The sequence below is a fragment of the Pithys albifrons genome, chromosome 5 (genome assembly GCF_047495875.1).
Source record: "Pithys albifrons albifrons isolate INPA30051 chromosome 5, PitAlb_v1, whole genome shotgun sequence".
Taxonomy (NCBI): Eukaryota; Metazoa; Chordata; class Aves; order Passeriformes; family Thamnophilidae; genus Pithys; species Pithys albifrons.
This window is the reverse complement of record NC_092462.1, coordinates 2305925-2321335: the sequence shown is the minus strand read 5'-3', so window position 1 is coordinate 2321335 and position 15411 is coordinate 2305925. Positions and strand designations below refer to the sequence as shown.

General features: G+C 44.8%; 1 protein-coding gene across 3 annotated transcripts in view; it reads left to right on the top strand.

Moving 5' to 3' along the window:
* Positions 1 to 15411, top strand: part of ANK2 (ankyrin 2) — a 271916-nt gene that overhangs the window by 61365 nt on the left and 195140 nt on the right. The window lies entirely within an intron of this gene.

The window sequence follows — 15411 nt, the reverse complement described above, 5'->3', positions numbered from 1 at the left end:
ATGCACACAGGACATCCTCTGAAGGGACATTTTTAATAAAGTGCTGGATTTCATTGGTCCCACTCACTGTTTGTCAGGCTGTACCCAGATCTCTGAAAATTATTTGAACATGTGGCCACAGGAATAGTTTTTTTGTTTTGTTTGGTTTGGGGTTTTTGTTTTGTTTGAGGTTTTTTTTGTTGTTGTTGTTGTTTTGTTTTGTTTTTTTTTGTAGTTAGGTGATATTTTTGCAAGGTGTAAGTGTATCTCTAATATATGAGAATGTTCCAGTTGTGTTCAGTACCTGCCAGGAAGAAAAACAGCTGCTCTTTTTTCTGTGGCAGCTGAGCTGAAGTCAGTGCTGACGTTCTTGTTTACAGCACAGCAGCCTAGAAACAGACTATTCAGAAGATTCCTTGTTTTCCTTCAAGTCATTTGAAGTCTTAATTGTCGTATTCTCCTGACTTTCTTGTCTTGAGATAATGGAATTTAATACTGAAGTTGGGGATCACAACCCCAAGATGCTAATGAAGCCACACACTGTAATTACTGCTTGGAGAATTATCTGCAAAGTACTCGCTGACCAGAAAGGTCTGATGTATCCCTTGTTCGAAGAGGGGTTGGTTTTGCTGCTTTGTTTCAGCTGTCGGTGTGTGCTTTTCACCCCCTCTCAGTCTGGACCGAGACACCCACTGTGGGCGGGGGTGATGAGAGGAGACAAAGCATCTGCGCTCCTGGCTAATTTTATCCTCCAGCTCTTCCCTCTCAGGATGCTCCTGCACACACAGGAGCTGGTAGGCGAGCAGGGAGCAAATGCTGTCCCCGAGTAAACTAATTACATGCCAGACAGAAGCGGTTCTGCCAAAATGACTGATCTTCCTCCAAAATCATCCCAGAAGAGTTTTGTTTCTTTCTTTTTTTTTTTTTTCCCCAGCTTCCAAGAGAGAGTAGGAGTCTGGTAGGTAGTAGTTGTGTTAGTGGAAGCCATGGCTGAATCCAGATAAATACGACTCTTTAGTGGGTGTGTGCTGTGTTAGACTGTGCAGAATATTCTGTGAGTCTCTGCTGAAGTTCATCACTAAAGATTCCACGTTTTGTGGCACTCACTGCACGTGCAAAGTCACTGAATTAAATGTGCATTTTGGTACAAGCAGATAACACCAGGAGTCGGGGCAGGACTCTCACACCTGTTTCCACGTGCCCTGGCTACGTGAGTGGTTAGAGCTGCAGGAGACAATTCCCAGCAACAATTTCCTTGATTAATGAACCTCCTTTCTTGATTGCAGATTGTCTGCAAACAGATTGCAATTTTAACTAACTTGTTTGTTATTTATCACAGTTTTGTGTGCAATAATTCGTTCCCCCCCTGGAAATTGCTGGTGGTAGTAAGATTTACTCTGTGGTCCTGAGAGGATGCTGAGAGCAAACTCTTCCCTTCAAATGTCTGTGATAATCAAATAGAGAATGTGGGAACACAGTTGGAGCAGAATCCTGCAGAAGTCAGGGGGATGTTTGCATATCATTTTTCTCATTATTTGTTCAGCTGTAGCAGCGAGGGAAAACTGACACCATTTAATAGCTATGCAGTAGCCCGTGTAAAATGAGTCTGATGGGCCCTGGGGAGCTCCCAGCAGACCCATCCCAATCTCTTGGATCACCTCCACGGCTCACAGGGATTGACAACCTGTGTTGGCTGCAGAGCCCAAGCAGCTCGTGGCTCTGGAGTCTGAACTGTGTTTTCATGCAGGATTTGGTTCCTGCCAGAGCTCACTGGGGAGATGCTGCTGAAACAGCACAGGAAGGTTTATGGTACCACTTCTCCTGCTGTGCCTGCTATTATGTTCCTAAAAATGTCCTGGTCCTGATGAATATTGATATTATATCTTTCCTTCTTAGCCATTCCTCCAGAGGCACGGGGATTCTATTTCACTGTTGAGCTGTTTTCTAGCCAGAACTCAACCACTCTCTTTTCTGTTGGGTTTGTTTGGTGTGGCTGCGGGAGAAAATACCACAGCCCTGAGGGTTTCTGTGCACTGGGACAGCTTTGGTACCAATCCCAGGCTGGCTTTGACTTGGTGAAGCTGTTAAAGAAGTGAACAGCCCGTCAGTTCTCTCTGATCTTCCTGCTGAGGCTGCCAACAAAGGCTCTGTTTGTACTTGTGTTTCTTGTGACAGCTCCTTGTCTTGGAGGAATTGGAAAGAGATCACCAGCTTGTCACAGAATAATGACCCTGTCCCTGCCGTGCTGAAGGAGCTTTGATCCAGCTATGCTGGTGTGGGTGATCCTACAGCAATTTATTAGCAATTTATTGAGCCTTTGTGCCTCTTTTTAAAAAATAATTAAAATACCGTATATTCACATCTGAGAGTTGGTTCTGTCCAAAGGTAGACAAGGAAACACTTTGCCTTCCTTCCCTCCTTCCTTCCCTCCTTCCTTCCCTCCTTCCTTCCCTCCTTCCTTCCCTCCTTCCTTCCCTCCTTCCTTCCCTCCTTCCTTCCCTCCTTCCTTCCCTCCTTCCTTCCCTCCTTCCTTCCCTCCTTCCTTCCTTCCTTCCTTCCTTCCTTCCTTCCTTCCTTCCTTCCTTCCTTCCTTCCTTCCTTCCTTCCTTCCTTCCTTCCTTCCTTCCTTCCTTCCTTCCTTCCTTCCTTCCTTCCTTCCTTCCTTCCTTCCTTCCTTCCTTCCTTCCTTCCTTCCTTCCTTCCTTCCTTCCTTCCTTCCTTCCTTCCTTCCTTCCTTCCTTCCTTCCTTCCTTCCTTCCTTCCTTCCTTCCTTCCTTCCTTCCTTCCTTCCTTCCTTCCTTCCTTCCTTCCTTCCTTCCTTCCTTCCTTCCTTCCTTCCTTCCTCCCTTCCTTCCTCCCTCCCTCCCTCCCTCCCTCCCTCCCTTCCTCCCTCCCTTCCTTCCTCCCTTCCTCCCTCCCTTCCTCCCTCCCTTCCTCCCTCCCTTCCTCCCTCCCTTCCTCCCTCCCTTCCTCCCTCCCTCCCTTCCTCCCTCCCTTCCTCCCTCCCTTCCCTCCCTCCCTTCCCTCCCTCCTTCCTTCACTCCCAGTTTGGGTTGCCACAACAGACAACATGAAGCACAGACTGGAAAGAGGCCAGGAGACCCATCTGCTAAAAAAGAGGGATCTTCCTAATTACAGCCTCGTCACAGGGCCTGAGGATAATGACAAACCTTTCCTCCTGTGAATATTTTCATGAACTTTGCCTGTCTCAGGAGATTCCCTCAGTGCTGTGCTAAATTGGGTTCTTCGTGTGGACACAAAGGAGAGGACAAAAGATGTATGGTCCAGTCTTAGCATGGAACCTTCTATCTGCTCACCAATTAAAGAGTAAAAGGATTCTGCCCCAGTTTATGAACAAAACAGTTGCTGAAGGTCAGGGCATTTTCTTGTTGTATGCAAATGTGTGTTTTAGTGCTCTGCAAATTGGGTTTGAGAAAGGAAGTTTCTTGCTTTGGTTGCTGTTTCAAAGTTTCCAGTAATGGTACACAGCATCAAAATTGTATTAAAAGTGTTCCAGGAGTGACTACCATTGTGTCCATCCACCTGCTCATGCATTTCTAATATGCTCAGCTCAGTATGATCCCTTTGTTCTCCTTCAGTTTTGATTTTTAGCTTCAAGCAGTTTCATGGTTAAAAATGAGGTGCATTTGAGCAGTGGGGTCTTAGTGCAGGTTGGTGAACTGCAGATAGTTATGGAAATAAATACAAATTGCCATTGCAGTGTGTGTGTCCAGGTCATCTCCAGACAAACTCACAACAATCCTTTATTTGTTCAGGACAGTAAGAATATCTGTGAAGGTGCCTGGTTGCAGCCAGAGAGAAAGCCCCACCCTCTGTGACCTCCAGTCCTCGTAATTCCGACTGCCCCGATTCCCAACGCTCATAAATATTCCATGACCTCAGTGGCACAAAGAAATTCCCTTGTAGCATTTCACATAAAGACCAAGATTCTTATTAATTTTGCATAAGTGATCTCTCTCCTGATGCTGAAACCTGAATGCAGTGACTCCTGAGCAGTGTTAGGGTTGGCTCTGCTGGTTTTCTTAACCTGCAACAGCACCAAGGGCTCTGTTAACTCCAGTGCATCCTCCTGGTATTCCTGTGCTGTGAGAGCAGTTTTCTTTTTAATGCTTTGCAGCTGAACACTCAGGGGTCACTCAGAACTCAACTCAAAGTTTAAGAATAATAATTAAAAAAAAAGGGGACAGGGATAGAGCCACAGCTGGAGCAGAACAATTCCTAATCTGCCTGTGCTAATGGACCACATCCTCTCCATACAGAACCCCAAAGCCAATCAGCCCCCCTTGTGTCCTCCCGACCCTTGCTGTGTCTCAGGGCTCTTTTGTGTTCATCTCTGGTCCTGCAAGGGTGCTCAGGAGAAGGTTCTGACAGCTCTCTGCTGCTTCTCGTGTCATGTGGAGAATAATTATACTATTAGAGTAGGAATAAAATAAGCAAGCAATTAAAAACCCATTTCACTTTCTATGACTTGAATATTTGATAGAACAATTGAAGGAGTTTCCCTTTCAGCCCTAACTGTCTGATTCTGTTTTCATCTTAGTTCTTTGTGTGATAGAATGCTGTCACTTTATGTTCTTTTAGCTAATGTTTGCTTTGGTATTTTATGATACTGGATTTCCCCTTGAGTTTTTGTCTCATTTCATCATCTTGTTGCAAGTCAATGTAGAAAAGAGCAGCTGTTCATTGGGAGGGGTTCTGAACTATTTTTAGCTCTTGGATATTTTGAGAAAGATGTTTCAAAACTTGTGTTATGATTGCACTTGCAGAAATGATTGAAGGTGTTTTTTAAGCTACACGTGAGTGATGAAGGTGGGTAAGGTGCATAAATCAAGTAATTGTCTGGGGTAATATAATTAGCAGGATTCACCTACATGAAGCCACTGACCTTAAAGGATTAAGTTGTTTTAGCCAATCATATTCCACAACCTTTACTCAAGTAAGTAATTCTACTGAAGCTTTTTTTCCCCCCACTTTTGTTTGTGTAGAAGACAAATGAGTAGAAATAACAACTTTGGGTGACTCATTCCTTATATATCACCATTTTCTACCAGCTGTGGTGAGCAGACATGGAGCAAAGTTTGAATGTGGAGTAGATTTGTCCTGAATTACCAAAAAGTGACAATGAAGATGGCATTGGGTTGAATTCCCTGTTCTGTCACTTTGGCAGAGTTGTGGGTTTTTTAAAAAAATAAGTGTATGTATTGAAATGGAAACACAGAACAAACAACTGCACATTTGGGAGAATCTCCTTACCCCTTCCTGCCCACCCTGTGAGCTTTTCAGATGCTTAAATATTATGATACTTTTTAAATGCCCAGTGTCAACAGACAAAATCAGCTCTGTTAAACAATCTGTCCACCCTAGGAAAAATTCCATCAGTACAGAGCACTTGGCTTTGCTCAGTTTAGCTGGACTTTAATGAGCCACTTCACACTGTACACTGAGCTGTGCCACGGGGTGATTAGAGGAAAGCACATACAGGGGCAGGGAGCTCCTGATTTGTGTTAGTTTGGAATAGTAACTCAGTCCAATATCTGAAAATTGAGCCCAAGTCTGACACCTGAGAGAAACAGGTTGTGTTAAAAGCCACATGGAATAACCAGGCTGAAGTTTCTCAGCTCTGACCACTCCACAACATACCAGGGCTTTCTGCTGAACTTCACCTGAATTCATGTGTGACATGAAGTTCTAGCACATGCCCCAATAGTCCTGCATAAAGCAGACATAAAACTGCTTTTTGGTGTTCTGTCTTTACCCTTTGGTCAGAGAAATGAAGAATTTGAGACAAAACCTTAATAAATGTGCCTTTCTATTAGAGTTTTCCAGCTCAGTGTATCATAAAGGATCTCACTGTGGCACTTGAGTCAGGGCTGGGAGGGTGTTTAAGCTCCTGACTGCCATTCATTCCAGCTGCCAATGCAGAATGGGCACTGGCACATGCCCAGGGCACTGAATTGCAGCCCAGCAGTTTCTGGTGATTTTGGATGAATCTCTTACCTGCTCTGAGGGATTTATAGCAGGGCCCCACCTAAGCATTAGGTCTGACATGTGGAATAGATGGAATATTGACTGTGAAAAATAGGGATATCTTTGAATTCCAATAGTGGCATGTTGTTTGATTAACACGATCCCATGTTGTTAGTGTTAATTACAATTAAAGAAATAGCACATTCTGAGGACAGTTATCTGAGTGTGTTAACTCTGCAAAGCTTTGTGTACAGGCTGCCTCAACCCACCAATGTAAAACATTGGAAAACCAGAAGGAAGTTTCAGTGAGTATGGAGCAGGATCACACAATCCCAGACTATTCTGAGTTGGAAGGACCCACAGGGGTCATCGAGTCCAACTCTTCAGTCAATGGCCCACACAGGGGATTGAACCCATGACCTTGGCATTGTTACAGCCAGGTTTTGAAAGGTAATACAGTGTGAGGCCTGTCCAGGATCATTCCAGGGGGCTTCAAAGGGCTTCACCTGCTGAGTTTTTCCTCACAGATGTGGGAGGTTGGAGTCCAGGCTTCCAGCCTTACCCTTGTTGGATAACCCCCTCCACACACAGAGCACACCCTGTTCCTGCATGGAAGAACAGCTGCTTTGTGAGGTTTGCTGCTCAGATCTTCCCAGAGCTGGGCAGAAGGAGGTTGAGTTCACCTCTCTGGTCCCCTCCAGCACATCCAAGCTGTGCCCAGGGGTGCTGCCACCAGGAGGACTTGGGTGATTCACCCCCACAGCAGCCCCTGAATCCTTTTCCTCTGCTGTGTCCATGGCCCCACTCAGGAGCATTAAATAATACATTGTGGCCTTGCATAAAAACTTCTTTCCTTGTTGTTTGCTGTTTGAAATACTGTTCATCTATTTAGTTTTTCCATTGCTGTAGCTTTTTATTTTGTGTGTTGCTCTTTTATGGGTTTATTGTCACTACAAACAAGCCTGCTGTTATTCTCACTTTATTGTCTCTGCAGTAACATCTCTGCAAAATTAACTCAGCCTTGCATGGTTTCTGACAGGCCTTTGAACTCTGGTATTGGCTGTGCATTATTGATACCCCCAAGGCTTTTATTGTTCTGAACATGACCTTACTCACTTTATAGTGATGTTCATCACTTCATTTTTTATTTTTTTTTGTCCTTTTGAGAGTTCTTAGGGTTGTGAACTTCTTGAAATGAGGATGGTGGAAGAGAAAGGTATCTCTTCATACTTGCAGAATAGTAATATTATTGTTTCATATATATAATTAAATAGCAAGTTATAAATCTCCAATAACATAATGTCTATTAAAGTTATAAAGATGTGGTTTGTTACTGTAAGCATTTAATTAATCATGAAGTCATCATAAATTAACACACATAGGATGTTCTGTGTTTCTCACTCTCCTGTCAATGACCAGAGAAAGAGCAGAATGAGATTTAATGAATTTGAGGAATTTGTTGGAATTTTTGTGTTTTTTCTCCATTTCTTAGGGTCTGCTTTTAGCATGAATAAAAAATACTCACAACTTGCACTCTGTGAGCTCCTTAGGGAGCAAAGAGTTACAGCAAAGCTTTGCTGAGCATCTTGGCTTGGGACTTGGGAGGCAACTAATTGAGCTTATATGGCAGAGATGGCAGAGATGATGTTACTCCTATATATGCATTTCAAGGCAAAAGTTTTGCAGGAAGGTTGTTTACCAATTTAACAGACTAATTATAAGTAAGTAAATTAGATCCTTGACCTATTTCCGTGGAGCAATGCAGAGTTTAGTTACACAGAACATGCCAGAAAACTTTAATTGGCAAGTTTTAGCTGAAAACTTTAGGGAAATATCATGTTCCATGTTATTCCCATGTAACAAAAGGAGCCATCCTCTGACAGCTGGCATGGCTCAGATCAGTTTGGTTTGCAGTGGGGAGAGTGCTGGAGAATTCCAGCCTTTTTTTTCTCAGGAGTTACTCTGTGTTTCTGTGATAGCAAAATTTTACCCTGTTTTTTAAACAAAATTTTCTCCCCTGAGTTCCCTGCAGCAACTCAGTGGAAAGAATACATCAAAAATGAAAGGAATAACATTAATGGGAACCTCTCTCATCTTAGAAAACACCAGGAGTTCCCCATTAGTATGGAGATCTCATTCCAAGGGAAATGAAAATTTCCTGAAGAAATCTTTTGACCCAGTCAAATCTCATGTGAACCAAACCTGAATATACCATTTCACCCACTCAGCTGTATTTGCAACAACCCCTTTCAACGTCCTGAGAGAAATTAGAGAGGGAAAAGGAAGCTGGGGGAAGGGAGAAGAGGGTCCTACACATGTCCTGAATTTCCTTTTTTCTGCTTAGTTCCTTCATCTTAGGGCAGTGTGGGAAGGGAGTTGTGCCCTGTGGCAGAACTGTGGTACCTTAATCACAATTAATGCCTACAAATAAAATACCTTTACCTTTATTGACTTACTCCTTTGAGTAATTAGAGTGAGTGTGCTCTGCAAAGTCAACTGGTGCAATCAGGTGATTTGGGGAGCCTCTGGTTTCACTGTTAATGTGTGTCCAGGAGCAAAGGAGGTGTGAAGTGCTGGGACAGGAGGTCCCAGATCCCCCCTGCTTCCTGGGAATGCCACAGTGGGGGCTTTGCTGGGACAGGAGGTCCCAGATCCCCCCTGCTTCCTGGGAATGCCACAATGGGGGCTTTGCTGGGACAGGAGGTCCCAGATCCCCCCTCCTCCTGGGGATGCCACAGTGGGGGCTTTGCTGGGACAGGAGGTCCCAGATCCCCCCTCCTCCTGGGGATGCCACAGTGGGGGCTTTGCTGGGACAGGAGGTCCCAGATCCTCCCTCCTCCTGGGGATGCCACAGTGGGGGCTTTGCTGGGACAGGAGGTCCCAGATCCCCCCTCCTCCTGGGAATGCCACAGTGGGGGCTTTGCTGGGACAGGAGGTCCCAGATCCTCCCTCCTCCTGGGAATGCCACAGTGGGGGCTTTGCTGGGACAGGAGGTCCCAGATCCTCCCTCTGTCCTGGGGATGCCACAGTGGGGGCTTTGCTGGGACAGGAGGTCCCAGATCCCCCCTCCTCCTGGGGATGCCACAGTGGGGGCTTTGCTGGGACAGGAGGTCCCAGATCCTCCCTCCTCCTGGGGATGCCACAGTGGGGGCTTTGCTGGGACAGGAGGTCCCAGATCCTCCCTCCTCCTGGGGATGCCACAGTGGGGGCTTTGCTGGGCCAGGAGGTCCCAGATCCTCCCTCCTCCTGGGAATGCCACAGTGGGGGCTTTGCTGGCCCAGCCTGCCCATCATTCCGCTCTTCTCTCCTCCACAGTTCCCTGCCCTGCGCTGACATCCCAGCAGGACAGCCCCATCCACTGGTGACAGATTGGATTTGTTTCCTCCTGCAGCCCCGGGCAGTTCGCTGGGCACAGCAACATGACGTTTATATGATCCATGTGACCACATCATTAGCTTTGTAATTTATTGCCTAATTTCCCTGAGTACAGCAGCAACCAATTAAAATAATCAGAAACAGCAGCCTGGTGTGGAGAAACAACAAATCCATCATGAGGGTTCAGTTGCTGGTGGGTTTTTAGGCAGTTTGAGTTACAGCTTGCTGATGTTGATAATAGTACTATTGAATATTCTCATTACAGAGTATTTTATGGCAGAGCAGTCCTGTGGCTTTTGCTTTCCTGGTGGGATTTTCCATGTGAAGAAAACCAAAGGCAATCCACTCTTTTTCCCTTTAGAGTATTTTCCTAATAGTTGGAAATCTAAAAAGATTGCTGAAGTGCTGAGTTGTCATTTGAGTGTTTATATAGAGTTTAATGAGAGTGCAGCCAGTGCCCTGAGAGTACTGTCTGCGTTGTCATTTCATAGCTGCTCCCTTCAGGGTGAGTCTTCAAACTTCTCTTTTTGCTTTGTAAACATCTCGTTGTTCCACAATTATTGTTGTTGTCGGATTTTCTTTGTTCTTCTAACAGGTCTTCCCATTCTTATCTCTTTGTCTCTCCCCTCCTCCTGTCATGGCCTTGAAGCTTTGGCTGCTCCTTGGACTCAGCCTGATCTATCTGACCATGGCCACGGTTCCCAGGCCAGCATCTCATCTGTTAGCCAGGAATTTTTAGTATAACTCAGCTGAATATGCATAAAATCTTCTCCTCTCTCAGCTATATAGGGCATATCCCAAATGAGTTTTTACAAACCCTGTGTTTGTCTATTTATTTATTCACTTTGGGTTAGAGCTCAAGGCTTCACAGCCACTGAAATGGGTAGAAACCCCCCCCCATTTAAAAATCTGGAGAGAGCCCTATCTCCTCCTTTTAGTTCTATGACAAGTCTAGTCTGAAAAGAAGTGTGAGTCCAGCACTGTGGGACAGGGTTTTATTTGCTTCTCTTTTTTTTTAAACTCAAGCACTCCAGACTAACACCACCATCCCCTGTTGGCTCCCAAAGCTCCAGTAAGTAGGTCATTTCCTGTCTTTGTGCAGACACAGGGAATACACCTCAGGCTTCTGTCCAGTTTAAAAATATTTATTCCAAGTTATAAGTCTATGGAGAAATTTATATGAGCTTGATAGATTTGGGATTTTTTCCTGCCACTGATTTTCTCTGCTGTGCAGTGTTCAGTGTGAAGGTGCAGAAGGAGCTGAGCTTGTTGGGTTCTTACTCAAAGAATTGCCAAATAACCTTTAACAGGAACAGCCCCACAGTGTCAGGTGTGAATGGCTGAAGGTTTGAGGACTTCCCTCAGTAATTTAAGCAAGTTCTTTTCTTTCTGTATGAATAAGACATGCCTTGAAACCCCTTCAGTGGTAGGGCTGATTTTGCCACTGATAAACAGGAATTCCTTTCAATGAATTTCAAGGCTGTCTTGGACACCCTGAGTGTGTGACCCTCTTGTGCTTGCTCAGAGGGTTCCAGAAATCAGGTTACTCTTCCTTAAATCTCTGAACTTCTTCGTTACAGTGACCTAAAATTAAAGAACAGTTGCAAATTCTTTGTCTTGCATCTGTGAAAACCAGCAGATATTATAGATTAGAAGAAGTAACTTCTTGCATTGGGAGAATGTTTGTGAAAATAACCCTTCTGGAGTTGGTGCAGGCCTTTCACAGGCCAGGAACTTGTGCCATAGATTGATTTATTATTTTTTAACATAGGGTGCATTCAAACTGGTAAAAAAATCCACGGGTGAGGAGCAATAACAGCTCTGATGCTGGACAAAGACACTCTGTTTAAAAAAAAACCAACAAAACCCAACAGATAAATAGCAAGAATAGGGCCAAAAATGGGGATTGGATGAGGCATCCCCTAATTACTATTGAATCCTAGAGAAAAAAAGACTCCATTCTATAGTGCTGTGATAAACAATGGTGATATGTACAAAAGGGCAGATTTCATCTGTGTAATTCTGGCTTGAGTTTATGGAGTTGCAAACATGATGTTCTTTTAGCACCATTTTCTTCAGTGTGACATGAACAAGTTTGTTTAATGCACCATATGCTGCTGGTGGAGAGCTCCTGATGTTTTCTCACCTTGGAAAACAGAGCTTTGTAAGGAGATTATTGAAAGTAAGAGGATAAAATGCATTGGGTGGAAAGTGGCATCCTCAGTTTTCTTTGCATTTACTAAAAGCACTTTTGGAAGCTTAAAAAAGGAAAATTTGCCATGTTTAAGATGGAATCTTTAAAATAAATCTTTTCACCTCTTCAGAATGAAAATGACCTGAATAAATTATGTAAGGGTTCCTCACATGGGGGTTCTGGCTCAGCTCCATCAAAGTGACATCACTGTCAAAGGTTGTCAATTGGCATTTCTTTGGTCTCAGGGAAAAAAAAAAGAGTCAAAAGCTTGTGTGTATAAATTGGATACTGCAATTTCTGCAGCCTTAGCTTTGATTGCAGAATACATTAAGCCCAACAGTTAATATGATATGCTCTGTGGAATCTGCTTTATGGCTGGGTTAAATTGCAAATACAATCAGCTGGTAACTGACCCAAGGCATTGATATTTCTGTCATTTCCCATTTGTTATCTCAATTTGGGGACAGAAAACAACACAAGTGGATGTCCAGTGTTGGGTCAGAGCACCTGCAGGACTCTGTGCTGTGGGAGGATCTGCAGCCAGGGCTCACAGGCAACTGCTGAGCAGAAATCTGTGTCAGCTGTGATTTTCCTTTTCTGGGCTGGAAAGCAAAATAATCAGCTATATATAGCACACTTGAAAGGGACCACAAAATCTGCCCAAGTAAATGCAATGCTGGTGCTTCACAACGCCATGTCTTGCATCTTCCCAGGATCTCTCTGAGGAGGAATACGCAGGAAATGGAGAGGTAAAGCACAGGCTGACACTTAGTGAGTCCTCTGCTTGTTAGCTGAGCAGCTGGCAGAATTCTGCTTAGTTTGTAATTGATAAACTGTAGTAAAACTGAAATGTCAAACCTAATCTCCATTTCATTCATGTATGTTGAGGTCAGGCCAGTGTGATTCTGGTAAGGGGATGAAAGTTGCCCTTGGTACGTCTCGGTGTGGGGTCAAGATCAGGATCTTTGCCAAGTACCTCTTGTCCTCCTGCAACATTTCTTGAAAACTGCAGATTTCACGGTGTCAGACTGGGGGTGCTTGTTATTACAGCAGAGAACTGCCAGAGGATTCTGTTCAGGAAGGGAGCCAGAGATTTATCAGGAGCTTTCAGGTCTAGGAACACTGAATAACCCCCTGAGTGACAGTCTCATTCCACACTCATAGTGTGAGTGCATTTTGGTCCCTGATCTTTGCTGAAACTTGTAATTTACTGTAGCAATAGGAAAAATGTGCCCTGACACTGAGAACATACTTACCTGAAAATTGCCATTCTCTGGCTTTTGGAAACAGAGCCAAGAACACCTTCTACTTACATTTCTTTTGTTCCCTTACTTCAGAATGTTTGGCAGTGCTTTCTGTTTGTTTGCCTGCATCTTGCAAACTTTCCCTTGGAAAAGACCTCCCTGAGTGTCTATTCTGTAGAAACACTTAGGTTGGAAAAGACCTTTAAGATCAGAGTCCAACCATTGACACATGTATTAACACCTGCAAAATATTTAGTCTGATTTCTTGGGCAGTAGTTTATGCTTTGTAATGTCTTATTTGTTTTGAGCAGTGCTTTGTTAACTTACAGTCTTGTGAGTGGTGGGTTGAGTGAGCACCAATCCAGAGCAGAGCAGTTGGTCCATGAGGCTTTGTGGTGCAGGTGTCCAATTTCTTGGCACTATCAAGTACTTCACATCACAGAATCCCAGACAGAATCCCAGACTATTCTCAGTTGGAAGGGACACACAAGGATCATCGAGTCCAACTCTTCAGTCAATGGCCCACACAGGGGATTGAACCCATGACCTTGACATTATTACAACCAAGTTTTAACCAACTGAGCTGATCTCAGGGTTGGGTTTCCTAATCCTGTTCTATTTGACTTCTATCACACCTTATCCCCGTTAAAACATTTTCCTGCCCTTCAAGCTGGGTCAGATCAATCACAGAATCCCAGACTATTCTGAGTTGGAAGGAACCACAAGGATCATCAAGTCCAACTCTTCAGTCAATGGCCCACACAGGGGATTGAACCCATGACCTTGGCATTATGACAACCAAGTTTGAACCAGCTGAGCTGATCTCAGGGTCCAGGCTGGGTACTGGGTACTGGTTAGCAGCTCTAAACCTGTGTTTGAGCAGCAGCCACTCCCTCCATTTCACCCCCATCTCTGCTGTGAGAACCAGTTTATTCCGTGCCTGTTTTCATTCCCAGGTCAAGTCCACAAAGCTCCACCTGCATGAAGAGCTCTGAGTCACTTGGTGTCTCGGTTTGAGGGGAAAAACCAAAATGTTTTACCCACAAGCAGGGGAGGGGCCTCCTCCTCAATAATCACACCACTCTTTATCAAATTTAAGAAAAGGAATTTTAATACAAGAAGGATAACTGCTATATATATATATATATATATATATATATATATATATGTAAACAGACTAGTGCAACCCACTTCCCCAACACCATAAGAGGAAAAAAAAAAAACAACAACAACAAAACCCAGCAGGTTTTCCTCCGGGAGAAAAGGTTATACTTAAGTGTCCTTGTCACAGCCCGCTGGCTGCAGAGTGAGTTTCAGTCCCTCTCCAGCGAAACAGACGAGCAGTGGGCTTTCAGATGGACTCAGTCTCTTTCCCTTGTGTTCCCCGTCCAAGAAGCAGAAAAGATACGAGCGACCAGCAGCAAATCCAAGGCAGGTAGCAGCACGGCAGGAAAAAGTAATCCGAAGTAGGCAGCGGCAAGACAGCCAGGGAAAACCCCAGCAGTAACCAGCAGGGCAGCCTGCCTCCTTGGAGCCCCCACTCCCCCGTTCCGCCGAGCCAAGACTGAGGAGAATATCAAAAAAAAAACCAAAAGAGACAAACCTGCCCCCACCCCAGCGATCACAGTTAACTACTTCTTTTGTCAACCGCTGGCCTGGGCAGTTAAGTGGCAGGGGAGAGAATTTACATAATAATCCCAAACTACAACACTTGGCCATAGCTGGAATCAGCATGAGAAGTCCCACTTTATCCTGGGGCTGGTGGAGGGAAGCCCAGCCAGGAGCAGCAGGGCAGTCACAGCCTCCAACAGCACCTGGAGGTGGTTGCCAAACACAGTGTGTGTAGTTGGAGTAACAGGTATTGTGGTTTCCCAGTTCCTGGTTTATCTTCCACTGGCTCAGAACCCTGCTTGGATTTACAGTGTGCCTCATTCTGTGTGAGAGGCAATTAATAATAGTGCTAATAATTAACTCCTCTGTTGCTGTGTGGTCTGAAACTTGAGATATGTTTTGCATCTTGCTGTGGTTTCAGTGATGCACCTTTAGGTTGACTGTATCTAATACTACTTTAGGCCAGAGGAAGGATGTGTGTGAAAGAATAAGGTGCATTTTCATGGTGGTGGAGCATCACAGACCATCCCTGCTCTCCTGTTCGTGTCCTGAGGATCTGAAAGCAGTGGCTGGGTAGGTCCAGAGGCCAAGCTTACTTTCCATGTCCTCCCAGTTGCATACTGCACTTTGTACTGGTGTGGCAGCAGGAGGCAGCCCAGTTGCAGCTCCTGCTGCCCCAGTGGTTCTGTGGGTGGTCAGTGGGGTTTGGAAATGAGGTTGTGCAGCTTAGCCTTGGAGAAAACCAGGGAGCTGGGAGTGGTTGCTAAGGATGTGGGATCAGCCGGGATCTCTATGGCAACAGCGTTGCCAGGAGGAGAAACTTTGCCTGCAATCACTCGGAATCCATAACTACTGATCTCCACCTGTGTCTCATTGCAAAGCCAACCTCAGTGTTCTGATCCAAAGCACATCCTTTGTTAAATCCTTAAGGATTTGTGTGCTCTGTTTGCTCAGTAGTCTGGTACAGAGGGGAAAGAAACGTCTGTGTGAAGTCAGGGAGTGCTTGAGGGGCCAGGTCAG